General features: G+C 39.2%; 2 long non-coding RNA genes across 4 annotated transcripts in view; one reads left to right on the top strand and one right to left on the bottom strand.

Annotated features, from left to right (window-relative positions):
* The window catches only part of LOC144311211 (uncharacterized), a 140,383-nt gene that overhangs the window by 46,038 nt on the left and 67,507 nt on the right, over positions 1-26,838 (bottom strand). The window lies entirely within an intron of this gene.
* LOC144311212 (uncharacterized) overlaps positions 1-26,838 on the top strand; it is an 86,829-nt gene that overhangs the window by 22,469 nt on the left and 37,522 nt on the right. Inside the window, exons 3-6 of one of the 3 annotated variants that reach the window (XR_013376778.1) lie at positions 3,237-3,299; positions 7,104-7,230; positions 10,265-10,368; positions 11,980-13,346. The exons of the other annotated variants lie outside the window; for them this stretch is intronic. This is a non-coding gene — a long non-coding RNA (uncharacterized LOC144311212). Of the gene's footprint in view, positions 1-3,236; positions 3,300-7,103; positions 7,231-10,264; positions 10,369-11,979; positions 13,347-26,838 lie in introns of those variants that run through there. 3 annotated transcript variants of the gene reach the window in all.

Below are 26,838 nucleotides of genomic sequence, written 5' to 3'. Positions count from 1 at the left end.
AATAAGTCATTTCAAAACTTAATATAAAGCCACTGTGATTAAGAATGGCATATTTTGGGGACATCTGGGTGGCTCAGTGGTTGAGCATCTGCCTTTGGCTCAAGTCGTGAACCCCGGGGTCCTAGGATTGAGTCCCATATTGGGCTCCCTGCATGGAGCCTACTTCTCCCTCTGCCTGTGTCTCTGCCTCTCTCTGTGTGTCTCTTATGAATAAATAAATAAAATCTTTGAAAAAAAGAATGCATATTTTATGCCATATTTGCACAGAGATATCAAATATATCAATGGAACAGATTAGAGAGTCCAATTATAGACTCACAAACACATGATCAATTGATTTTCAAAAATGTACCGATGGGAAAGTAACTTTCTTCAATTAATTTCACATCATAAACAAAAATTAATATCTAAACATAAAAGCTAGAACTATTTTTTATTCATCTGTGTAGTATATGTTTTCTAAGACACTGATTTCCCTTTACTCTTATTTTTTTCCATTTGTGTTAACTGAAACTTCTTTTTCTAATTTCTTAGTGTTTATAGTATACAGCTTTAACTTATTCAAGTATGATCAAGTGAAAATGAACTACCTTTATTATAGTATAAAAGTCCTAAATAATTATACTTCTAATTTTTTCCTCCCAGGCTATGTGCTGTTAATGTGACACATTTGATTTGTATGAGTATTAGAACTCCACTCTATGTTCAATGTTATTTGAAGAGTCAATTACCTTTTTAAAGAGATCACAAAAATTAAACAGACTATATTTATCCTTGTAGTTACCATTCCCAGGACTCTTCATTTCTTTATGTAGATTTGTATTTCCATTTGGTATAATTTTCCTTCTGTCTTAAGGATGTTGTTTAGCATTCCTTGTTAGAGATAAATTATTTCCACTTTCATTTGTCTGGAAAAGTCTTTCACTTTCACTTCTGAGTGATATTTTGCTGGCTATAGAATTCTTTTTTGTCTTTCAAGATTTTTTCAGTTCATTTTTTTTTCTCAGTACTTTAAAGATGTTGCTCCATGGGATGCCTGGGTGGCTCAGTGGTTGAGTGTCTGCCTTTGGCTCAGAGCATGATCCCTGGGGTCCTAGGATTGAGTCCCACATCAGACTCCCTGTGAGGAGTCTGCTTCTCCCTCTGCCTATGTCTCTGCCTCTCATTCTGTATCTCTCATGAGTGAATAAATTAAAAATGTTAAAGAAAAAGATGTTGCTCCACTGTCTTTTGGTTTTATTGTTTCCCAGGAGAAATGGCATATTCTTACATGCTTTATATGCTGGTATCCTAATCTTTCTTCCTTACTATATGATGTCTTTTTTCCTCTGCCAGCTTTTAAGATTTTTTTCTATATTCCTAATTTTTAGCAATTTTTTGAAATTGAAGTGCTTTGGTGTAGGTTTTTTTCTTCTTGTTTCCTGCGTCTGGAATTGAGCATTTTGGATATTGGATTCACAATTTTCAGCAAGTTTGGGAAAGTTTTAGCTATTATTTTTTCAAAATTTTTCTCTATCCTTTACTTTTCTTCTCCTCTTTGGAATTCTAATTATCCATATGTTAGGTCATAAGGAGTTGTTCTACAGGACGCAATGCACTGTTTGATTTTTTTAAATTAATATTTTTCCGTGTTTTATTTTGGATTGTTTCTGTTGCTCTGTTGCTACATCTTCGAGTTCACTAATATTTTCTTCTGCAGTGTCTAATCTATGGTTAATCCTATCCAGTGTATTTTTTATCTCCCACATTGTAGTTGTCATCCACAAAACTTTGATTTAGGTTTTATAGTCTTCTTTTTCTTTCTTTAATATTTCAAATATATACAGTAGTTATTCCTTATATTTTAATGTCTTTGACTGCAAATTTTAACCTCTATGTCACTACTGGATCAGTTTCACTTGTCTGAGTGTTGTCATTGACAGTCTTACTTTCCTGTTTCTTTGTGTATCTAGAAGTATTATATTGGATGTCAAACACTGAATTTTAACTTGTTGTATGCTTATACTTTTGTATTCTTACAAATATTCTTGAGCTTCATTCTGGAATGCAGTTAAGTTACTTAAAATCTTTATCATTTCAGGTCTTCTTTTAAGATTTATCAAGCAGGACCAGTGCATTGCTCATACCAGGACTAATTGTTTCCCACTCTTAAGACAGACTGTGTATTCTGTGTCATACTCTGTGAGTCATAAGGATTTCTAGTCTGGCTGTGGTGATAGGCACTAGTCCTACCCATGTATAACCACTACAAACAGTCTTATTTCTTTCAGATGAATCTTTCTCCATCATAGCTTGTTTCTTCACAGGTATGCATAGATTAATACTCTGCTGAATACTCAAAGGGCACCTTCTGTAGATCTTTAGGGTTCTCTGATTTCTAGTACACAATCCTCTGAATTCTAATCCTTTGGACTTTCTGAACTTTCAGTTTTGTTTTCCCAACACAGGGAGTCATTTAGGTTCCTTCTGACTTCTTACCTGTGCATTAGCCTGGAAATTCTTTCAAGGCTTTAAGATGAAGCAATTGTAGGTCTCACTTCATCTATTTCACATCTCACAGGAATCACTGTCCATTATTGCTTGATGTTTAATGTTTTTAAACCATTGTTTGATTTGTATTGTGTATATTTCTGGTTTATTCATGAGGGTATTTATGGTTCTTCAATTTTGGCTGGAAATAGAAGTTCTCTCTTCACTGGATTTTCTATCCCAACAATGCCTAGTGCAGTGCTCATTAAATTTTTGTTAAATGAAAGACTTTATTATAAAGGTATCATCTGTGCATTTTCAATATCAACAGTATAAGATATTTCTCTAACCCGGGACTATTGGAAGCAAAAATAGTATTCATTTTCAGAATAAGACTAAGGAACTAAGAAATGTTTCCACCAGTTGGTGCAATATTCAGATCTCATTAGGCAAGGAAACTTCACAGAAACTGGAAAAGAATATTTCTGCATGCAAGATGAAGAGAAAGCCTTTTGCATCTCAGAGGAAAAAATTTTTCTGGGAAAATGAGATGCGTTAGCCTTGCTTTTCCTCCCTATTTCATGTTAATAGCAGTTATACATCTCCAACAAAAAAGAAGCAGAGTTGAATGAATTTTCTCAGGATCTAGCACACAAAAAATACAAGAGCAAAATGGTAATAGACTCTATTCAATTTCTGTACAATATTTTTCAGATACATGAAAGTCAGCCTATGACAAGTACCAGTTCTTTTTAATTCTCTTCTAGCCCCAGCAGATCTTTCTAATCCTATGCAAGGACAGCCCCTTCCAACATGTTAAAATATAAAAGGTATGTGAGATTTTATGGAAGTTGAGTAACCTGAATTAAAATTATGGTCTAATATTCTAATAAATCTTCCTTGTACTAAGGGTCTTAGGTCAGTAGATATGTTAATTCTGACTACACTTAGCTTTATACTGTGAAGCTTTGGCAGGCCCCATTAATGAGCAAGGAAGCAGATCTGGTACCATGAACTGCATTTTTGGTGATGACTGTAGTGTTTATTTAGCTAGATCATGAGGACTGTAGCCTCATATTTCTACAGAAATAATTAATGCTAATATTCACAAAAAAGATTCCAAGTGTTACTTTTATTTGTTACACTGCTGTATCTGGACTCATACTTTGAAGAGGAAGATATTTTATTGCAACCATTTTGGCTATGAGCAGAGACTAGAAAAGGCTATTTTAGAGTATCTTGGGAGAATGGCCTATTACCTGCCCATGACAGGGCAGGACAGCTGTTACCTACTTTTTTTTAAGTTAAAATTCTCTGAGCTGCTCAACTTCTAATGGTCTTGGGGTTTGATGTGTCTGGAAGGCTATGGTCCCATAGCATGACTGTCTCAGGGACTATAGTTAGTCCAGCTATAACTCTCTCAAATTGTCAGTTACCTTTTGGGGTTTGCTATTACAGACTCAGCTGGAAGCAGCTTGCTGGTTTGACTGCACCATCAGGCTTTAAGAAGTTCACTTCTTATACCTTCCATAGGTCATCACAAAAAATCTAGAGGTGGTGTTCAGAAAAAAACTGTTAGCTGGCAAAATAAAATTGGTCATTCTTCCTCTGAGTCCATTAAAGTGAGGTTCCACCCTCTGACCTCAGAATCTTCTGAGGGTAGATCAAAAATGCTCAAGGAGAATGGTCTCCAAGAGTAGTTGGGGGAGTGGCCATTGGATAAAGAAAAATTATTGATAGTTATTGAGCTTACTTATCTCTTGGGGTTCCAGCTACAACTGTAAAGCCTTCCCCAATTCATTAATTTTATAAATATTCTTTGAACACTATATGGCAGACACTTTATTTAGTGCTGGTGATCATGGCACAGATCTAGTCCCTGCCTTTACTGAGCTTGTAGTCTAACAGAAGTGCTGGGTTTTTTGTTTTTTGTTTTTTGTTTTTGTTTTTTTTTAAGTAATTGATTGCAGTTGTGACAAAGTCATGGAGAAATACAGGGTGCTGTGAAGCCTAAAACCCAAGGAGATTCAATTTAGTGATAGTTTTCCCGAGGAGGTGCCACAAGGTCTGAATTTTACATAATGAGTAAGGAGTCAGTCATGTGACAAAGAGTGAGGTCCTCCTACCTTTCTCTCCAGATGGCACCAAAAGTTGGCTTAAAATTCAGCACCCTCACACCTGAAAAGGTTTTTTATGTACAGAAATACAAGGTCCAGGGGCACCTGAGTGGCTCAGTGGTTGAGGGTATGCTTTTGGCTCAGGTCATGATCCTAGGATCCTGGGACTGAGTCCCTCATCAGGCTTTCCATGGGGAGCCTGCTCCTCCCTCTATGTCTCTGCCTCTCTCTGTGTGTCTCTCACGAATAAATAAAATCTTTAAAACAAAACAAAACAAAAAAACAAGTACAAGATCCATATAACAGATGTCAGTTGGTCAGCCTCCTTACTTGAGTATAAGCCAAAAAGTGGGGCTGCATATTAAGCAAGAGGAGTATATATATATATATTCAGCACAAAGTTTATATGAGATTTTTCATTAATAATAGCAAAAATATTATGCAGCTGAAAAAAGTATCTCCATTTGAGCAATGAGGACAGTAATACATAAAGAATCAAAGCCCTTGCTCCTACTCAGATAGTAAGTAGGCTGATGGCACTCAAACCCAGATCTCCAGTTTTTCCAGGTTGCCTCCCAGGAGTGCAAGGGAAATGGGGTACCATGTTAGATCCTCAATGTTAGTGACTTAGTTAAAAACCCCTAGAAAAGAATAATCGTCAAGGATTTGTTTATTTTTTGTGTTTCTCTCACTTGACTGAAAGTCCAAACAGGGTAGGACCACTTCTTCCTTTGTTTGCTGCTTTTTACACTGTGTTTGGCACATTGTGTGGCAAGAAGTAAACATTCCATAAGTATTTTTGTATATATGAATGGATATAAAGACAAACACTACAATCTAGAAGTGGAGAAACTTCTGTAAAGAAGTAACTGTAACATAAGGCAGAAGATGATAATACTAATGAGAGAAATTTGTCTCTAATTCTATGGGCATTTAGAAGAGGAGACATCTCTTCTGCCTGAAGGAATCAGGAAATTCTTCATGGGATCTAACTCAGTCTTGAAAATGAGTAAGACTTGGGTGAGCACAGGTAACAGTAAGCATGCATGACAAAGAAATAGGATGACCAAGCATATGAAGACTGGATATCTAAGACCATGTAAGGACAACAGCCAGGAACTTAATATGAAATTTAGTATGGCATGAAAGAAAATTCTAGAAGTTTTGACTGAAAAAGCTCCAGACTCTAAGAAGCCTAGGTTCCAGGATAGGAGAGAAGATGAGACCATGAAGACATATACCAGCAGAGAGGAAATAATAGGTGTTATTTGGGGTATCAGTTGCATCATAACAAATTACCCCAAAACTTAGTCTTAAAACAATTATTTAGCTCATTAGTCTGCAATGTGAGGAGGGTTCAGCAGGCAGTCTCTGTTTCAGAGGCACTAACTAGGGTGCTTTCAGGAGTGCGAATCAATTGGAATCAATTAAAGGCTTGTTGATTTACATGTCTGAAGGTTGATATTAGCTCACAGCTGGGATCTCAACCCCTCAACTGGAGCTGTCACTGGGAACACTTACCCGTGGCCTCTCTACCTCTCCATGGTGGCTCAGGCTTCTCACAACATGGTAGCTGGGTTTCAAGAGCAAGCATCCAAAGAGGATAATGTAGAAGCTGTACTGCCATTTTATAACAGCTTCAGGAGTCATGTAGTGTCACTTTGTTTGTAGTCACAGGGCCGCTCAGATTCAAGGGAAAAGAACAAGACCCTACTTCTCAATGGGAGTAGGGTCAACATCATACTGCGAGCAGAGCAAGTAAGATGAGATGTGTTGGTGCAGCCATCTTTAGAAAATACAATTTAAAGATATATTCTGTTGCAAGTTTGCTGGATACTATGTGGTAAAGAGAGGTACAAAAAGATCCGTCCTTGCTCTATAGAGTGTACAATGTATTGGTGTCAGGGGGTGTGGTTAGGGGGTTGGGTTTTGGGTTGGGGGTAAGCCAGGCATATAATAACAATAGTCCATATGCAATAGGTGCTTGCTCTGGTCTGCACTGGCCATGCTAATGAGAGGAAGAATCCACTCCCATTTACTCAATGACTTACACAAATAAGCCTGCACACATAGGACACCCGATCCAAGATTTAGTGAACAATAAAATCTGTTGTTGAAACAAGGCATAGATAGATGTGTATCAGTCAAATTCTAAGAAATCTTTGGGCAAATGCTACTTGCTATTCTGTGGACCAGATTCAACTCTGGAATGCCAGGCCAATATCCCTAATCTCACTTGTACTTCTCCAGAGTCCGAGAGAAGGTACAGAGAAACCCCTCTGTTACATGCTCAGATGTGCTCAAACATCAGAGCACAACAATTTTCAAATATTTCCCCTGTAGCTTCAAATCCTGCAGGTGTTGATACATGACTGCTTTTCTGGGGTACATAAGTCAGTCCCAAGCTATGTGAAATTCATAAGCCTGCCTAGGTTACTTAATTCCCTTAATGTCCATGTTATTTCAAAGTTTTGTTCTATCTCATGGTCTCTCTTAACTCATTCTAACGTTAAGCAGAGCTGACAGCTAGAGAAATCAGAAGAATCCTCACAGGTCTGGTAGAAAACACAGCAAGGAAAGGAAGAAACAACTGAATGAGTATATGTCCGCTGTGGACAGAACTGCAGCACAGGTGCATATGAAGGTGAGAAAGAGACCAAGGGGAATGGCGCTGGCAAGAGAAGTCTGTGGAGAGGAGGCATCTCTGTGTTTAGCCTGTCCAGTTCCTTGACAGCTTGAGTCTCTGTGCAGGAAGCAGATTTAAAACAAGCATATGAGAAAAATCATGAGCCTGCAAGTGGAGTAACCACAGGGGTCAAGGGGTTTACCTTCCATTCAGGTCTTATCTATGTTGTCTCTCTCAGCTTTTACCAATAACTGAAGCCAGCCTCCCAGCTGGATCATCTGGCCTGTGTGGCTGTATTAAGCTGGCAGCACCAAGTAACTCTTCTCTAGGGCTTACCCCTCATCCTACCTACATGGCAGGAATCACTACCCCTCCCACCTGAGTAGAGACTCAATGATCTCTTTCTTCCCTTTCACCTTATGCCTGAAACTTCAGATTCTCCCCTCACTCTCTTCATGACATGGCAATTCCTATCATAAATCTCTTTATCTATTTATCTATCATCTACCTATCTATCTATCTATCTATCTATCTATCATCTATCTATCATCTATCTATCTTCCATTGGTTCTATTTCTCTGGAGAATCTTGATTAATATGCTAACCATCTCGGTCACGGGCAATTAAGTCAAACCCAAAAAAGACAGATTTTAAGGCAGACTTACGGTTCAAACCTAGGTTTGAACAAGGGCTTACAACAAAGCCCTTCATTTCAACCGTTTCATCCCCATTTGTGAGAGAAGATAGGAGAGAAGATAGGAGATGGTGTGTTCTACTATCTGGTGTTTGTGATGTGGCCAAGGTCACCTTTGCTCTTCCAGTGTAGTCTTCCAAAGCCAATCCCACTCCAGGGCAAACACATCCTGAGTTTAATGTCTGATTAGGAAGAGTGACTAAGGAAGCCACTGTAAGGGTTAGGATAGAACCAAAGTTAAAATACTTGTGGTTTAAATAAGAGAGTGTATGTTCCTGTCACAAAATGTGTGGAGCATAGGCAGGCCAAGACCGACCAGAAAGCTCCATGATATCAAGGACTTGGGCTTCTACCAGACTTGCCACCCTCTGCATACAGCTTCCATCTTTTGTCTGAGAGGACTTCTCTAGTTCCCACTTTCACATCCCCAGCTAGCAGAAATGGAGAAAAGAAGTGAAGACATGACTGCTAATGGCCACATCACTACCCCTGTTAGTCAGAACTTAGTCACACAGGGCGCCTGCGTGGCTCAGTGGTTGAGCATCTGCCTTCGGCTCAGGTCATGATCCTGGGGTCCCGGGATTGGGTCCCACATCGGGGTCCCCACAGGGAGCCTGCTTCTCCCTCTGCCTCTCTCTCTGTCTCTCTCATGTATAAATCAATAAAATCTTAAAACAAAACAAAAAAAGAACCTAGTCACACAGGGTACACTTAGCTGAGAGGGAATTTGGAGAATGAACATACCAAATAAAACTTGAGGGTTCTGGGCAGCCCCGGTGGCGCAGTGGTTTAGCGCCGCCTGCAGCCCAGGGCATGATCCTGGAGACCCTGGATCTAGTCCCACATCAGGCTCTCTGAATGGTGCCTGCTTCTCCTTCTGCCTGTGTCTCTGCCTCTCTCTCTCCCTCTCTCTCTCTCTGTGTCTCTATGAATAAAATAAAATAAATCTTAAAAAAAAAAAAAACTTGAGGGTTCTATTTCCGAAAAGATAAGGAGAGCAGATCACTAGCTGTCTCTGTTACAGCCAAGAAAAGTAATGAATATTAATTTTGACCCAGCAAGGATGTTTCTCAGAGGTTCAGAAGGGGGTGAGCACTAATAAATGGAGGACAGGACATTTAGGTACTCATTTTCTCACCCTGGTTAAGACCACTCACCATTAACACCAGGATGTTTTACCCAGGACTTCAATCTTCTATGTTGCTTATTTTATATTTAAATTATATTTCTAGTTTAAAAAATTAAAAAAAAATAATTTCACATTTAAAAATATCAGTTTTATATTTTATAAATGTTATAATTATAATTTAGTCTTTATTAGGGTCATCAGTAATGATTTACTTTTTTCTAAATGAGAAAAATAGTAGTTTTCTAGTTTAGGTATGTAAGTTAATTATGTACATATTTCAATTGAAAGAAGTGTTAGATGTTCATAAGATAACAGTTTATGGTGGATCCCTACTAGATATCTGGTAATGTGCAACCAAATACATATACTCAATCACTTAGTAGTAATACTAGCAATATATATGGCTTTATATACACTGACAATATACATGTTACATATAAATATTTGATTTTATTATGGAGAGAGCAAATATAAGATAATACAAGAACCTAATATAATTCCAGACATAGAAACTGAAGCTATCACAGTACTGAAAATAAAAGCTTCAGGGGCATCTGTGTGGCTCAGTTGGTTAAGCAGCTGCTTTCAGCTCAGGGTGTGATCCTAGGGTCCTGGGCTCGAGCCCCATGTTGGGCTCCCTGCTCTGTGAGGAACCTGCTTCTCTCTCTTTCTCTCCTATCCTCCCTCACCCCCGTACATGCTCTCTCTCTCTATCTCACACTCTCGCTCTAAAAGAAAGAAAAGAAGAAAGAAAGAAAGAAAGAAAGAAAGAAAGAAAGAAAGAAAGAAAGAAGAAAGAAAGAAAGAAAGAAAGAAAGAAAGAAAGAAAGAAAGAAAGAAAGAAAGAAAGGCTTCACAATATATGTATTTTTTTTCCTAGGATATGGGATTCATTATATCTGAAATGTGAAACATTTCACAATGTTTTCTTTGTATTTTTTCCCATTTCACAATATTTCAACTAAGAGGCAAGAATTTTCAAAAAGAGTATTGTAGGGATGAACTCTCCTAAAGAATTTAGCTTACATTACTCTTAGAAACCTAAGAACCTTTCTATTTGGAATAGAGGGTAAAGGTGAAAACCTAAGCAGAGTGGCCTTCTGAATCTGTATCTATCCATTCAGACCTTTAAAAGATAGCATTTTCTAAATTAGAGCACATATGAAAGTCACAGCATGCAAGTGTTCTCAACATGCCACATTCTTTTTTTTTTTTTTTTTTTTAACTAGAGGTGCATCTATCCCTAGACTGGAGGCACCTGGACCTCATCCATACCTGCATCACGCATTAGCAATCAACCAGTGCACGATTTCTACCCTGGCACCTTTAGCTGGTGAGAATTAAGATGTAAAATGAGATCTATTTGTCTTGTATTTTTGTGCAAGCTCTTAACCTAAATTCATACAACAGATATAATAGCAGATACTGGAGCTAGAGAGATAAATGATTAAGAATAAGGGAAAAGTACAGATTGATAAGACCTCAGAGATAAGCACGGGATACTATGGGAACCCAGAGGAGACCAGAGTGGAGGGTGGAAGAGACACAGGGACGATTTCATGGAGGAAAAAAACACTATGTTCATATAATCAGAATACACAAATTTTGACACAGAACTACAAGTCCTATGTGTGGCTGTTTTCTCTGACCCACTTTGCACAGTGAATTTGACAGTCAGGGTTATGCCAACACAGTACACCTTCTCTTGCAACCTTGAATGAATACCTGAATACCTGAGGAGACCCTTATGCAAACTGCCTTCCCATACACTTCTGAGGGCTGAGAATCTCCACACAGCACAATTGATAATGACACCAATTTTGAAAGCTCATCAAATTAATCATCATACTCTATTAATAGAGTAGAAACAAATCTTAGTGCAACAGGGCTGGATAGTTCCTGAGCCGAGGAAACTATTATGAGTTTTTCCCTCTCCTCATGGCATACAGTGGCAGTGGCATGTGGGCTTAAAGACCCAAAGATGGAGCTCTGGTCAGGTAGCCAGGACAAGAGGAAAGCCAGCTGCCTGTGACTATAGTGGCTGCAGAGATGGGCAACTTCACTCTGGCCCACAGAGCTTTTGGGGAAGCTATTGAAGCATTTTGGATGGAGGAGAGGAGTGGAGCAAGGGGGACAGAAATCTATCTGATAAATTATAGTGATAGTAAGCTTCAAAATACTAAATAAAAAAATTTTTTTAAATATTAAATCATTTGAATAACATAACCTTCCATTTCCTAAGGATGCTTTACCCAACAGCAAAAAAGATAAACTTTTTCATAGGAATAGTTTATTTTTTATACTCATTCTCCCCAACATCATTACCCTTCAGTCACCAGTGTGGCCCTAGTGGAAGACGCTGGGGTAGGCTCCTGACCTTAGTCTGGTTGGCCAAATTTGCATGAAGAAGCCATTGACTAGAGCCTAAGCAATTAGAGTCTATTAAAGTCCACAAGTCTCTGCCTTGGATCTATTAATTCATTAGGCTCTATAAACACATTTCGGTGAACGAACTTAGATATCTTTGACAGGATAGCAGAGTCTGGAAAGAAAGGGATGAATGAGTATGGTAGAAATCAGAAGAAAATAAGGACCCAGAGGAAGGGTCCTTTAGAATAACAGGTCAGAATGTGGCTCCTTCCCAGGGGGGACGAGGAGGGCTCTGCTCTCTGAGAGGGGGGCAATTCTAGAAGTCAGGGAGATTAAGCAGGATGAAGCTGAGAGTTTATTAAATGCAAACAATTGGACACGAGTCTGACCTCGGCTGCTTGGATTTGGTACCCCCACGTACAAGGAGATAGGCCAGGGAATGCAAAAGAACATTGGAACCAGGAATGAGAGACATGAGCTCTCATTCCATGGTCTCCAGTCACTAGCAAGTGAATAACAAAGAGTGTCCTCATCTGTTCAAGAATATCTCCATCACGTTCTCTTTACCTTCTAGACTTCTCATCAGACTTCAGTGGCAGTGCAGAGGAAAGCTTCTTTTGTGAACTACAAAATCATCTATGGAGGAAGGCATTAATTAATGTTAATATCATTACCCGCTATTACTACTGAAAAGACACCTCAGATGCAGGATGGTGGGTCAACAGATTAATCTTCCCATACTCTATTCAAAAGCAAATTCTGACACTTGATTTTTTCCTTCCTTGATGGAAATTAAGGGGAAAAAATGAGGAGGATGGTTCTTTTGAAAGATTTGCCTGTACTCTTAACTCGTTTCAAACCTCAGTTTCAAAAGCAGTGAGTTGTTTCATTTAATCAGTGAGAAAGCATATCCCACAAAAGGCAGCTCCCTGAAGGGCAAGCTGCTCAAACACCGTTTCCATGGCTGCCTGCTGCAACAATATTTTTTACTGAACTAAGCATTGCTAATTTTAGCCACGGATTATCTGGAAAGCAAGGAAGAAATAGATGAAAGGCAATTTTTACCTGAGCCACATGAGCCCCAGAGAACTTTTACTAAGATAGAGATGCTACTAGAAAAAGCAACTATGTAACTCCGATGCCTTGGGGACATTTTTCAACTGCTCTCCATCAGCACCTGGACGAAGGAGGGAGATACCACTTTCCTGATTCAGGAGGAAATAGCAACTCAGTGGTGAAATTATTTGATCCAGATCATGACAGCCTGTATAAGAAAGCAGAGTATCATCCCAGCCTGACTTCTAGTCCCAGGCCCTTCCATTAAAGGAGCAATATTTGCTTTGAGGGCTAAGCTATTTTGGATGCTGGTTCCAGTAAGCTGTGTCATGATGGGACTTGAAATAAAGATCTGCATAGGGAGGACAGGAAATAATATCTATAATAAGATTACTTTGATTTTGACCAAGGCAATAAGGTTAAAAAAAGCAACACACAGATGCTGTCCCATTCGCAGAGTCAGATACTGCTGAAATAAGTGACGTTAAACTATCTACAAAGAAACCACAGAGAGGAAGATAGATTCTTTATGATCTCAGCTGCTATATCTTCCATAAGCAACAAATCCTCTAGGCAATAATGGATTGCTTAATTGCATTTGGAATTGTCCAGATCCCTGCATGGGATGCAGAGGTAATCCCTATGGGATCTCAAATGAGGAGACAATGAGCCCTTATGAACAGGGGCTAAAGAGTCAAGTCAAGCCCCTGTGGGTACAGGACTTTAGCAAGTCCTGGTGAGTCCCAGTCCCAGGTCCCACTGATACTGTCTAGGGTCGGTGGCTGCAACCCCTAGGGTAGACTAATTCTATATAGCCTTCAGCAAATTTCAGAATGCTCTGTGTCCCCTTCCTTCTCTCTCTCCTTTTTTCAGACTCTCATTTGTACAAAGGTATAGAAAACTAATAAAAACAGTTATTATCCTGTAGGAAATCTGTTTTTCTCATGAATCTAAACCAGAAGCTAAAGAGAGTTATTGGCAATCATAGCAGCAGAGGTAGAGAACCGTTTTTGAAAAGTCTTCTAAGACACAGACTGACTTCTGCGCCAGGAAAGCTGGTGGGCTATTGAAGGAGGGGGCAAAGAAAAGCAGTCACAAGGGGCCTTCCCCAGTGAATTCTCATGATCCAGGGAAATTCTGATCAAGGAGTCCTACGGGATTCCTTGATCACTCAAGAGGAACAATACTCCTTACAGAGAGCCTGGGGAAAACCTCAAATATAATGCCTCTGCAGACTGTGTCCCTGAGTGGATTTATTCCCCATATTGGAGGGCTTCCCAAGCTTCTCTCTTGTCCCCACGGTGCCATGTGATTAACAGATGGGGTTCATCTATTCAACTCAGAGTGTAGTGGAGTCCAAGAAAAAATTCTTCCTGAAGGAAATAATATCTGAACGGGGTCCTACAGAATTAACAAGGTCAATCTGGGGAAGAAGAAAGAGAAAGCATTCCAGGGAAGAGGACCATCAAAAGGTAGGACTTAGGAGAATGCTATTCAGCCATAACAGAGAATGAAATCTTGTCATTTGCAGTAACACAGGTGGAACCTGAGAGCATTATGCTAAGTGAAATAAGTCAGAGAAAGACAAATATAGTATGATATCTCCCATACATGGGATTAAAAAAAAAAAAAGCTCGTAGATACAAAGAAAAATTGGTGGTTGCCTGAGGCACAAGGTAGGCAAAATGGGTGAAGGGGTCAAAAGCTATAAAGTTCCAGTTATAAAACAAATAAGTCATGGGGATGAAATGTACAGCATGATGACTATAGTTAACAATACTGTGGTGCATATTTGAAAGTTACTAAGAGAGTAAATCATAAAAGTCCTCATCACAAGAAAAAAAAATTTTTGTTAAGTATGTGTGCTGATGGATGTTAACTAGATTTGTTGTGGTGATTAGTTTGCAATATATACAAATATTGAGTCATTATGTTGTACACCAGTAACTAACACAATGTTACATATCAGTTAAACTTAAAAAAAAAAAAAACTGGGTATGAGAAATAGTATGGTGCAGAACCTTAAATTTTCCTGTGAGGTGACTAGATGGTCTCCCATGCACCTTTATCTGGGTCATGCAGCACACCGTGTGCCCTGCAGAAGAATTTGGGTAATAACTTGTGGGTGCCCAGAGCCACTGAGAGCTGTGGGCAGAGGACAGCATGGTGCTTTTTCATATTAGAGAGACAACTCTAGCCATGGTGTGAAGGATGGATTCGAGGGAGAGTAAAACTGAGAATAAGTCACCATTGCCGACAATTTCTTTTTTTGTTTGTTTGTTTAAGATTTATTTACTTATTTCAGAGAGAGAGAGCAGGAGTAGAGGGAGAAGAAGGGGCAGAGGAAGAGGGTGACAAGCAGACTCCCTGCTGAGCGGGAAGCCCGTCGTCATCATCATCGCAGGATTCTATCCAGAGTTAGATGCTCAACCAACTGAGCGACCCAGGTGCCTCACAAATCTTCTTGTGTCTCGTTGTTTCCTTCACTCTCTTCATATCAATTTAGCTTCTGTCATATTAACACATATATTACCTCTTTAAATGAAATGTGAAAATGACCATTATGCTAGTAAATTAAAAAGCAGGGTGAAAATTATAAGTGATTTTAATCTTAACATTGTAAGCATGCAAAGAAAAGCTACTGGAAGGAGATGTGTCAAATTTGAATCAGAAGCTAAGAATTTATCTTAAGAAAATAATCAGAGCTGGGAAAAGTGGACTATGTTTAAGAATGCTCACTTTTGGGGCATCTGTGTGGCTCAGTAGGTAAAGGATCTACCTTCAGCTCAGGTCATGATCTCAGGGTCTTGGGATTGAGCCCCACATTAGGCTCCTTGCTCAGCGGGGAGTCTGGTTCTCTCTCTCTCTCTCTCTGCCTACCACAGCCCCTGCTTGTGCTTTCTCCCTCTCTATCTCAAATAAATAAAATCTTAAAAAGAAAAGAATGTTAACTTTTATTTATGAAGAAAAAAGAGAAGAAAATTAAATACATATTAATAAGGGAAGGTCAAGAAAATTTTAGTAAATCTAAAATATATATGCAAATATTTTATCCTAGATTAATAATGTGATGCAATAAATATTTTAAAAAATGCAAAAAGAAGCTTCCAAAGAACTGAAAAGCACGATCCCAAATTTGTGTGTTTACACACACGTGTGTGAGTGTATACATGTGTGTTATAGTAGGGAGTATTTATATATTACTGTAATTAAGAGCATAAGCTCAAGAGTCACATGCAGTAGGTAGGTACCCTTGGGCAAATTTCTTAACCTTTCTATGCCTCAGTTTCTTCATTCATAAAATGAATAATAGTTCCTTCCTCAAAGGGTTATTGTGGGAATTAAATAAATTAATATGTATAAAGTATGTAAGTAGTGCCTAGCATATTTTTATGTTAGAATTGTTATTATACAAGAAAAATGTAAGAAAAAATACATGCTAAAATATTTTGAACATCCAATCTCCAGACTGTTGGTTTTGAGTGATTTGTGTGCATTTTGTGTTATAAATGTTCTATAAAAGTCTTGTCTTAGTTAAATATTCAGGGGAAAAAAATCACTCAAAAAATGTGGGTTGTCCAAAGGGCCAACACTCCTGATCTGGAGCCCAGATCATGTAATAAGACTCCTAAGCCAGTAATGCAGGTGCCAGTTTGAAGTCCCACCTCCAAGACAGTCCATGAGTGTGATCTTGGGCTGCCCAGAGAACCTCTCTGAGTCTGAGCTTTCCCACCCACTGCATGTGAAAAACTGTATCTCTTCTAACTATCTTACAGCATTGCTGGCATATACAGGATAATGAATGTGAGAGTTCACTGCGGAGCTATAAAAAGCGATACACATGCAAGGATTTCTTAACAAAGCAATTCCCTCACTGGCTCTACCTCTTGTTTCTCCACCTGCAAACGGCAAATCTCAATGCAGAGGATTGTGCCTATTGGTTAGGTAATTACTGGAGAGCGTGCAGCCTTTGAAAAGCATGCTGTTTAGGATGCATGATACTTTTGCAAATCAGCACTCTTGATTACTCAGGGAAAGTCCGTATTGTTTGGGCTGATCCATGCCATTTGCTTCTCTGCTTCTTTTTCCTGCTGTCAGCCTTTGCTCATTTTATTACTTATTAGCAACCAGCTATGAGGTAAGGAAGAAAATATAAAGGGGGGATGGCACTCTGGCCATAAATTAAAAAATGCAACTTTTTAGTGAAAATAGCATGAGCGAGGGAAGATGCTAGAACCTGCTGTGTTTTTAGGAGATCCAGTTAACCTGTGACTTTCATTACTGCTTTGATATAAAACCTTGGCAAAGTGTATGTGCCCTTCCCACACATTCAGAGATGTGGTCTTACTGCTGAAGGCTCAAGACACACATGGCGCCTGCATTTTCAAATTTGGTTATACTCCTCATTGCTGTGCTTTGGACTGCAATCTTCTCCCAGAAGTGTGAAAACACCCACAGTGCACACCCACGCTCCTTTATGTATCAGCCTAGTCTGCATCCCATAACCCCCCTTCCACGACAGAAGGCTCTTCCCATAAGTGCCTCTAGTCTTCTGTCTCCAAGAGTAGATTGACATTTCCCATCTCAAGCTGGAGATGGAAAAGGCCCATTCTCCATGCTTATTTCTTCTGGGGGTCATGTAGCATGAGGTACTTCTCAAGATGATCTCAACCACACAGAAATTTGGGAGGTCTGGGGCACAAAACCCCAACCAAATCCATATCCAGCTAATGACCTTTAGAGAGAGAAAGGTTTGAATCAAGAAACATAAGGATGCGATATCACAATATTACAACATGATGACAGTCTGGGCTACATTTGTAGGTTTCCAGTTCTAAGCAACGAAAAACCCACTCATCAGTTTAAGGAGAATGGGCTTGCAGAAGGAACGGCAGGGAGCGGCAGGAATCTGAGGTTTGTGTACCCTCAGGACACCTGCTTCCTTCCACATCCCCTTTACAGACTCTGTTCTCTGAGGTTGGCTGTCCTTAGAACCCATGGCAACAAGCACCACCAGACTTTTATCTTTCAAGTCTCATAACCATAAAAATGAGTTCTTGCCTCTCTGGTGGGTCAGTATAGCTGCTGACCTTCAAAGAACTGTGACTATCATGTGGCCTATTTTTCTCATGATTTTCCTAATACACATGATTTACTCATACGATACTCATATGATAATATGAGTATGTGATATTTATATATTTATATATATATTATATATAAATATATATGTAAATGACTAGATTACAAAAATTAAGCAAGAGAAGAGACTTCAGCTTCACTTGCTGCCCATGAGGGGCTGGGGAAAATTGTGATGGTGAGACACAGAATTCTCTAATTTCCTAGTGATAGAGGAGTGACAGAGAACTCCAAAAACATGATGAAGTCCCATCTGATGATTATCTGTACTTGTTTCATATGTACATTTTAGAACTCAGATTAACCATTTTAGGAAAACACGTTGTCCTCTACAAGCAGAAAAATGCGTTCTGGTGTTTTCCAACCACAGTGTTGGCATATGATCTGCAGGGCCAATGTTACAGGACAATAACAATAAAAAGGTGTGTGCTTGGAGCCAAGGTACACCTGCATTTAAACTTCAATCCTTCTACTGGCTATAAGGATTTGAACGAGTTATTAACCTCTCTGGGACATTTTCCACATCTGAACATGGAAATAATAAAATCTTTTGTTGGGGTTTGAAGTGGCTGAAAGTCCTAGATCTTATGAATGCCCAAGAAACTTCAGGCTGCTGTGTAGACACTAAATGGGTCAGTACCATGGAGAACCATGACTTGCTGTCAGCTATTAAGTCCATAGAGTCCAAAGAGCAAGTCAAAGAGAAGTTAAAGCTCAGGGTGCTGAGGTCACTTTGTGCAAAATTGTAAATGCATAAACCCAATAAAATGGAAAAGTCCAGACTGATTGATGTCTTGTCATACCACAAATTAGTCAGAGCACTCTTTTCCCATGGAAAGAAACCAGTGAGGGATAGAAGAAAGGACTTATCGTCTGAGAATTCTAAGATAAGTAAAGTTCTTATTTTTATGGGCTGAGGCAGAAAAGCAAGAACAGCTATGTAGTAGTTTGCCCTACACCTGGCTTTCAGAGTTGGAATGAGGATTAGATTATATAATCAAGTGTATTTTATAAAAATCTATGCACTCTTGCAATGCAAAAATACTGAAAAGCATTTTAACTGTAGTAAACACAGGATGACACATCCTTGTCCTCTGGGTTCTGTTGTCATCCAATTCACTTTCATAGAGCGACCATCCACCTGCCCTCCTCAGAGCCTCACTTCACCTTGAAATTTGAATGAGGGTAAAGGAAACATAGAGAAAGGCAGGGGAGCGAGAAGAATGGAAAGGCTACAGGCTGGCTTCTTTCCAGTTCATCCCTTAATCTCCTGTATGGCTGCTCATGGTTGGGAAGGGGAGAAAGAAAAGGCAGTGAAGGCCATTGCTATACTCCAATCTTATATCTTATATTAGAAAAGCTTAAAAAAAAAAAAAAAGCTTTCAGAGGAAAAGAAAGAAAGACTTAAATAAAATCGCTTGCCAAGAAGAGTTGCACTGAAGCTTGACAATGGAACTGATAGCTAGTAATATATTTGGGGTTACAGCGAGAGTCCTAAGATGCAAATGTGTTCATTTTATCTTCCAGTGTCTTACATTCAGATAAATGGTTCAGGGCATGTCTTTGCAAATCCTCAAAGAGAAAAAAAGAAGAGTTATGTCCTAAAGCACACTCAGATCAGGGTTATCCAACTAATTCTGTTTACCCCCCAAGGGAGAATGACCAAACATTCCCGGTTTCAAGTGAAAATGAGAAAAAAATACTTAAAGAACAAAGGGCAATTGCATTTCTGAATAACACAATTAAAATGTTAAAAATATTTTGAGGCTAACAAATACCCCGAATCCAAGCTGATTTCAAGAACTAATCAACATGAGACAATACAGGGAACTTCAGTTGAGGACATCAAAAACTAATAGGATTTGAAATGTAAATACCAGAGATTTTTTGTATATTGCTTAATTTTTTTTAAGTGGGGGAAAAAAGCACAGTTTCTAACTTATTTAATATTCCTAAAATATTTGTTTGGTGCCTGCCGTAACCCCAATACCATGGTAAGTACTGAGGATATCTTGCCTTGCCTATCTCTTTGTTATGTTTATCTGCAGCTAGAGAAGGAAGAAGCAATATGCAGGATTCTGAAGAAGCACAAGCCTAAAGGGGCCAGATTATACCTACAGGTTACAGGTTTCATGCATGCCACTAAGACAGGTCATCAACCAGAAAATATAGATAGCAACCCTCAGAGCAACAACAAAGCATATGAGAAAATGCTCTGCATCACTTGCCATCAGGGAAATACAAATCAAAACTACAATGAGATACCACCTCACACCAGTGAGAATGGGGAAAATTAACAAGGCAGGAAACAACAAATGTTGGAGAGGATGTGGAGAAAAGGGAACCCTCTTGCACTGTTGGTGGGAATGTGAACTGGTGCAGCCACTCTGGAAAACTGTGTGGAGGTTCCTCAAACAGTTAAAAATATACCTGCCCTACGACCCAGCAATTGCACTGTTGGGGATTTACCCCAAAGATACAAATGCAATGAAACGCCGGGACACCTGCACCCCGATGTTTCTAGCAGCAATGGCCACTATAGCCAAACTGTGGAAGGAGCCTCGGTGTCCAACGAAAGATGAATGGATAAAGAAGATGTGGTTTATGTATACAATGGAATATTACTCAGCTATTAGAAATGACAAATACCCACCATTTGCTTCAACGTGGATGGAACTGGAGGGTATTATGCTGAGTGAAGTAAGTCAGTCGGAGAAGGACAAACATTATATGTTCTCATTCATTTGGGGAATATAAATAATAGTGAAAGGGAAAATAAGGGAAGGGAGAAGAAATGGGTGGGAGATATCAGAAAGGGAGACAGAACATAAAGACTGCTAACTCTGGGAAACGAACTAGGGGTGGTAGAAGGGGAGGAGGGCGGGGGGTGGGAGTGAATGGGTGACGGGCACTGGGTGTTATTCTGTATGTTAGTAAATTGAACACCAATAAAAAAATAAAAAAAAAAAAAAAAAAAAGAGCAACAACAAAGGCAACAACAACAAAGAGTAGAGGGAAGACTATGCATCCAAGAGCCCTGGACAACAGGACTGGAGAACCTATGGCTTCTGGAGTTGATCTCTGCCTCAAAAAAAAAAAAAATGAAAATTTGTAACTTATAAAAGAAAGAAGAAACAATTATAATTATTTTTGATGTGTTCTCTAAATATGGAGGAATATTATTCAGCCTTTAAAAAGGATATCCTGCCATTTGCAACAAATGGAGAAACCTAGAGAATATTTTGCCAATGAAATATGTTAGTCACAGAAGGAGAAATTACTGCAGAATTCCACTTATAAGAGGTACCTAAAACTGTCAAAAGTCCTAGAAGCAAAGAATAGATTGGTGGTTGCTAGGGACTGGGGAAGTTAGAGGTGGAACATTCATTGTTTAATGAGTATTAAGGTTTCAGTTATTCAAGAATAAATTCTAAAGAATTATTGTAGTATGACATAATATCTACTGTTAACAACATGGTATTGTGTACTTTAAAAAATCTTAAAATGACAGATCTCATGTTAAAAGCTTTTCACACACACACACACACACACACACACGAGAACACAAGAAACATTTTTAGAAGTGATGGATATGTTCAGTACCTTGATTCTGGTGATGGTATCATGAGTGTATGCATATGTTCAAACTCATCAAGATGTGTATATTAAATGTGTGCAAATTTTTGTGTATCAGCAATATCTCAGCAAATCTAAACAAAAAGGCTGGAAAAAAGAATTAATTTTGTCCAGGAAAAAAGATGATTTCCAAATGATGAAGAGTTCACTGGGGTATTGAAGAGTAGTTATAGGCAGTGCTCACCAGTTCTAATGCTCTCAGTCTGGGAGAGGAAGGTCTATCCAAAGGCTCCATGCTTAAAAAAAAAAAAAAAAAAAAAAAACAATAACAAAAAACAAAGGCTCCATGTTGTTGTCTCCCCTTCCCCCACCCCTGCGCTGCAGGTTTCTGGATTTCTACTTCCCTGTACTGTGTAGTTGCCTCTGAAGCTCCCTTTGTGGTGTCCTTCTGCTGTGTAGCCTTTACCCCCAATATATGAGTATACCTCACAGAGGTATGTGTACATACAGATATAGGTATACACTCATATCTGTAAATATATTCATTTTCTCTCCTGTATTCTCTTTGTTTTTCTTCTTTCATTTTCTGTGACATAGAATTAAAAAGTGAGTTTTGTAGTTCTTGAATAGTAAAGTCTCCTGAATATAATGTACTTCATGTTTCTTGAATTGTTTTGAAATTTCTTAAGGAAAATAAGTGAAATTGTTTAAATCTCTGAAATAAATAAATAAATAAATAAATAAATAAATAAATAAATAAAATAAAATAAAAAACAAGAGCTGGGGATCCCTGGGTGGCTCAGTGGTTTAGCCCCTGCCTTCGGCCCAGGGCATGATCCAGCAGTCCCAGGATCAAGTCCTGCATTGGGCTCCCTGCATGGAGCCTGCTTCTCCCTCTGCCTGTGTCTCTGTCTCTCTCTCTCTGTGTCTCTCATGAATAAATAAATAAAATCTTTAAAAATAAATAAATAAAATAAAAAACAAGAACAAAGAAACAGTTGTCACCTATATAGTATCTGGTTGATTATATGTGAGCATATTTGTGGGTGTGTGCATATGTGCGTTTGTGTGTGTGTGTGTGAGAGAGAGAGAGTCAGACAGAGACAGAGAGACAGAGATGAAGGGAGGATAATGATCAAAGTCAGAGCAAAGGCCTAGAGTAGAAAAGACAGTCCTCATTTCTGTTATAGGAAGAAGCATTTTCTGTCTTACCCCCTCATTTCTAGCTCCAGCTAAATAGAAAAGTGAAGAAAGTAGATGATAGTTATAGTCTTGCGGATTGCAGTATCTTATTCATATGTTATATTAACTCTTTCTTCCTAAAAGTTTGTTCTAATGTTTTCGTTGCTTTTTCTCCAGAGGGAGAAAAAAAAATCCTTCTGTCAGCTTTATAAGCTACCTAGGAGTTAACAGGTTTTCAGAAATATTTATTAAAAATTAATTAGTGAATATTGTGTATTTATAGAAGATATGACTGGATTCTTGAAAGTTCACTTGCTCTCTCTTTCAATATTTAAAAATAAACATAAGGCTGGCTGGAAGAGTGTGGACATAGATTATCAGGAAGAGTATTTTTTTTTCTCTAGCTATTGGAAATACTTATTATAAAGCCTCAGTGAAATATAGCTTAGGCTGCATTTTAATTAGACTTCAATGTTTTCTTTCTGAAGATGGCATCTGGAGAACAATCTGGCTTCATTTCCCACAATAAGATGCCTTTTGTGGACTGATATTTCAAAATACACCTCAGAGTCATTAGAAAGCATAACAAAGTTATCAGCCCCCCAAATTGCCTGTGGCCATCAAATACGAGAGAGTTATTTTTAGTAGAACCATCCATATCAACTATCAAGGTGAGACTATACTTACATGGCATGAATAAAGCTTTTCTAGCCTATCCTGACAAAACCTTCAATGGTAATTGACAGAAGTGCTTGCTAGAATGCTGATTTTGGTTGTAAACAGAATGTACCAGATCAGGGGGGCCAGGATGAGGAGTCCATACCCCCACATGGCATGCCACTTCCCTATCTAAAAGTATTCAAGGCTTTCTCGCTGCTGTTAGGATAGAGAACAAGCTTGCTACCTGTGTGGTCTGGGCCCTATTCAGCTTCTTTTCTCATCGCTCATTCTCTCAAGCTTTTGGTCAACTCCTCAGATAGGTCATCTTCACTTTCTCTTATTCATTGGTCTTCAACTAATCTAATTTTCTGTCTGATATAATGTCTCCTTACTCTTTCTCTTGCCTTTTCCCATTGTCTGGCTTAACCTTCCAGTGTTGGTTTAAATATCACTACCTCCAGAATCTCTCATCTTATGTCCAAACTACATGTCTGCTTCCCCCACACAAATGCTTCCAGAGCACCCAACATTTTCCCTACAGCAGCATTTCATGCTGTCATAATTGCTCATCTCCTTGTCTGCATGCCTCACTGGATGAAAAGCACTGAGATGTCCTCAGTCCTATACACTATTGTGTCCAAAGCACCCACCATAGGTACTCAGATGAACAAATTTCAGATCATGTTATGTGGTACCAATAGGGAATTAGAGGTGGGAGGGATGGACAGGTAGAGTAATAAAGAAGACTGAGATATGAACGCAGCACATAGTACATATTAGGTAGATACACAAGTAGTGCCAGCTAGGGCTGCAGGTGGGTGTTCCTGAGAATAGTGAAGTCTCCATGCAGGGATCTAGCTTTGAGTTTCAAGTAGTATGGAAATTAGCATTCAGAACCCTGAGTCTTGTCCTTAAGAAAATTTTCCAATGCAAGGGAGAAGCCCAGTCCCAAAGGAACCTGAATGGGTCAAGATATTAACGTAGAGATCCAATTACTGAAATCAGTGTATGAAATAAATGTTCAGACATCAAGAACTGGTCAGAATACATCCATTAGGTCTGAGGTACAAGGTCAGAATGGGACCAGAACAAGGTGGAAGATGTAGAACATAGGAATCCTTGGGTTTCCTAAAACTCAGGAAAATAGTTGGATCTAGAGCCTGAAGAAAAGTTAGGCCTGTGAATGCTGAAGAGCTCCTAATACGTTGATCTGAAAGAGGTGAGGACAACGAGTGAGGAAGTCAGGTGATTCAATCATAAGAAAGGCCAAACTGACTTAGGAGGCTGTGTCTAGTAGTTACTTTGCTTAGACAATCACTGGGCAGTCCACCTGGAAGCTGCAGAGGGACAGATCTCCAGATCTTCAGTGCTCACTACATTTACTGTTCCCTCAAAGGGTTTTCTGCTTAACCCCAGGACCCAGTTGTTTGTGGAGAACTCATGTCCTTCTCAGGCCTGCAAGTTGATGCTTTTCCCAAATACCATTCTGTAATGCATATTCCATGTCTGATTCAGTCTGAGTCATCACACCATTAGGGGAGCTACTCCACAGTCTAAGAATTTCAGTGGAGCTGAACTTGTTCATGGTAGTTTTCTAGATGTGATTCTGACATCTACTATTTCTACCAAGTATCCAAGTCATAGCTTCTGTTACAAAGTTCCCAGGATAAGCCAAAAAGGAATCATTTTAAGTAAGACCAATGAGAAAAAATATCTCAGCCCTAAAGACAAACCCACAACCAAACATACAGCCAAACATTTCAAACAATTAGGAAATTCATCACAATAACCTTACAGAGAGTTTGGTCCAGAAATCAATACTTCCCAACATTGGAGTTAAGTTCTAGAACTGGATCCAACTCAAACTTCACAAGTTTTTCCTTAATGTTGACATACTTTCCTTTCAATATAAATAAAGGGAGAGACCCGAACAGGAATGAATGCCAATGCATTCTGAGAGACCAGGCTAGTAAAAGATTTACTTCTTCAAGATTTCCAAACAATGTTCTGCGAGATGTTCAACAATTGGTACGTAAGGTGCAGCTTTTGTAGGTTGAATATCGACGTTCCGCCTCTTCACCAGCAGCTGTGGAAAGAGGCAGATGTTTTCTAAAAAAGGAAGCAGGAGAAGGTCATATAGAGAAGGAGGTCAGTGATTTCTTTTTTTGGTTTTGCTTTGTTTTTCTTGCTAACAGGGCTCATCATTTGTGTTCGTTCAAATATCTCCTTATTTCAAACACCCCGAGCTTTTCCAGAATATGGTGTGCATTTTGTTCACCTCCTTATCTCATGTCTAGCCCAGAGAGAAGGTATCCAATCAATATTTTTGAGCATTTGAATATATGAATGAGTGGATGAATGGATGAATGAATGTGTAAATGACAATTCCCCTGGAGATACTGTGTCAGAAAGCTGTTCTTCCTTTCCCTAACCCTCCTAAACCAGAAGGAGAAGATAAACCAGCCTAGCCAGCATGCCAAAGCAAAGCCAGAAAAGAAACAGGTCCACCAAGAGGTACATGAGTCTGAGCAGGTTAGAGAGAGGCTCGGAGACCATGACAGATGAATGTTCTCCATGACACCTTCCCCAATGCTCTCATTCTTCTCTTTCCATTCTTCTGTACTTAGCTCAGCAGTTGAATGGGGGTGGGGGTGACAACAGAGAGCTGTACCACTGTTGGGACTGAGCTTGTCTCTATACCCAGCACACTGCTTTCTATATCATCTCATGTAATCCTTCAGCAATGAAAAGAAATGGGTGTCAGGGCTCTCACTATGGGGCAGACAGAGGAAGCTGAGGTACAGGGAGTTCAGATGACATGCCCAGACCTGCATGGCTGACCAGTGAGGATTCGGATTCCAGAGTCTTCCCCCTTAGCCAGAGAGAAACGGGACTGTTTTCACACATTGTCTCACCTCAGAATCATGACCTCATCACTGCGTTGCCAGAGGGGAGAGAAATATTTGCTGAGTTTATGGTGCTTTAGAAAGCTAATTCCAACTGTTCCACTGTGTCGTCCTGCTAGTCTGAAGCATGCAAGGTCAAGTGGACGGGGCAGAGGTAGGGCAAATGAGAACCTGGCAGAGATCTCGAAGCATTTTCAAGCCAGCCAGCGCCGAATTAACAGGCTTGTCCAGGTGTGGGAAAGCCAAGCTTGGGGAAGTCAGAGTGCCTGCGGGCTCCCGAGGTCTCTGCTCTTCCACCTTCCTCATCTTTAGATGGGCACAAACCTCTTGCAGGCAGTTATTTCCTCCCCCAGTGTCCTCCCACTTGTCACAAGGTCTCCATCCGTCCAGCCGTAATGAGCAATTTGCTCTAATCCATGAATAGAAATTGGAATTTAATTCATTTTAGTGGCATTTTGAGAAGGGAGATGCTTAAATAAGCTATTTGGTGTCCTCCACATTACCACTGAAGGTTAATCGCTACCCAATATGCATACTTGAGCTCCAAACTATGTTCTTGAGAAAATGGAATAATTAAACCACAAGTGGCAATTACTAGTATTTTAGTAGGCTTCTTGCTGTAGCAACATTACTAAGTAATATATTTTCTAAGTTGGCATCCAGCTCTCAAATTTCCATTTCCAAATGTGTGTTATCTATTAATTTCTGATAATTTGTCCAGTGTTGAAAATGGAATGAGGTCATCATCTGACTAAAATCTCAAGTTGGCATTTTGTACTATGGCTTATTCTCTCCAAAAACCAAAGAAATTCACCTCCACTTTGAATATATTCTAAACTTACACACACTCCCTTATTACAAATAGTTTGGAATTTATTTTAGAAATGTGGCTCTGGTACATTTATGTAGAGCGC

The sequence above is a fragment of the Canis aureus genome, chromosome 3, assembly GCF_053574225.1.
Source record: "Canis aureus isolate CA01 chromosome 3, VMU_Caureus_v.1.0, whole genome shotgun sequence".
NCBI lineage: Eukaryota > Metazoa > Chordata > Mammalia > Carnivora > Canidae > Canis > Canis aureus.
This window is presented reverse-complemented; position numbering and strand designations above follow the sequence as displayed.